Source organism: Poecilia reticulata, linkage group LG14 (genome assembly GCF_000633615.1).
Source record: "Poecilia reticulata strain Guanapo linkage group LG14, Guppy_female_1.0+MT, whole genome shotgun sequence".
Classification (NCBI taxonomy): domain Eukaryota; kingdom Metazoa; phylum Chordata; class Actinopteri; order Cyprinodontiformes; family Poeciliidae; genus Poecilia; species Poecilia reticulata.
In genome coordinates, this window is record NC_024344.1 from 26,199,405 (window position 1) to 26,201,170 (window position 1,766).

Genomic DNA, 1,766 nt, shown 5'->3' on the forward strand with positions numbered 1-1,766 from the left:
CACTGCATATACTGTATTAATAAATAAATATATGAAATATTTCTGACTCAGTCGTCCATTCATCCGAGGGCTCCTGGAATCTTGTTTAACCAGAGGTGGAAAGAGTACAAAAATAATGCTATCAGGTAAAACTACAATTACTTTGTACTTTTATCAAAGTGCAATTACTTTGTACAATTACTCTCGCATAGTTTAGTCACATACACAGTGATGGCAGTGACGGCCTCTCCATGCTGGCACAGAGCATCCCGATCTGTTGCCTCAAAACAACCATACAGTTCTTGTCCGATTGTTTTATACCCATCTGAACAAAGGCGTTTACATTTCAAGCTGAGAAAAGACATGATGTATATATATATTGGAAATGTATGAATATTTACATTTGCATTAAAAAGAATCTCTTTTCTCACTTAGGCCTGCTGGCAAACACTGCAAGTGTATCAGAGAGAGAAACATGACTAAAATCTCAAGATAATGTCACAAACGCATTAGGATGTTGGTTAGCTACAGAAAGTTCCATTAACAGCTGACGATTGAATGCATATGCTAGTAAAAAAACACAGGAAAATTAATATGGATGATAACTTTCTGCCAACAGTACAAAATCTGTCTTGCAGAGATTAATTTCACAGCAGCACCTCTTTTTTCCCACAAGCACTGCGAATCCACCTCCTTTGCTTTTGCCATTCCCTTTTAAATCTCTTTGGTAAMGGTCACAAAGAGATACTGTAATAAACTCATCATCTGTAAAACAAACAATACTGAATTTTAAAGGAATTAAACGTTTTTTTAATATAAGCTCAGAATGAATATAGCGGARAAAGTCCAACCASTCACGCAATTATAGAAATAAAATCAATCACTTTAATACATTTTTAAACTGTTTACATAAAAGCAGGGCAAATAAGATATTTTAGTGGATTTTGTAGCTTCGCGGGAGGCGTGGATGCTGCTGCTGCTGCTGCTGCTGCTGCGTGGATTTCCCGGATGGAGCTGCGGCGCCATCTTCACGCCTCTGCTCACCGGTGGGTCTTCGGCTCAGCGGAGCGACAGAGCTGTTGCTGATCCACCGCCAGGACTCTCCGAGCAGCCCGATTATCGTCCCCTGTTTCCCCACCGGGACGCTGAACGCAGCCCTCCCCGCTACCGGAGCACCATGGCGGACAGAGAGAACCTGGTGTACCAAGCCAAACTGGCCGAGCAAGCGGAGAGATACGATGGTAAGGCTGCGGACACACAGATCATAACGGTCACTGCGGAGTGCTGCGGCCCCCGCTCCGCCGCCTGCCTGTCTCCCTGCGCAGCGCAGGGGGCTCGGAGCCGCAGGTACAGGCGCTCACATGGACCTGGGGGCTGAGAGGACACAAAATGGCGGAGACTTTCCCTGCCTTATAAAGGGAAAATCTGCGCCTCATAAAAACCGGTCTCAGTCCCGACAGAAACCGGGGTCCRTTTGCGAGCGCGAGCCCCGGTTTGTGCTTCGCTAACCGGGGAACGTTTATGTTAATACAGCTAAGCTAGCCTCCTGCTAGCACTAGTTAGCTGCTAACTAGCTGGTTAGCCTTTCTTTACTCCTCAGTCCTCCAGCTCAAACTTAAATCAGTTTACTTTCYCCCAATCACAGCAATAAAATATCGCTTAGTGTCTAAAATACCGTAATAGCTCATTTTAACGTATTTCTCCACAAACTATTTTAAAGCATATGACTAGCCCTTTAATTCAGGTGTTCATGTCTACTGCAGGTGAAGATGAGGAATGGACATGTT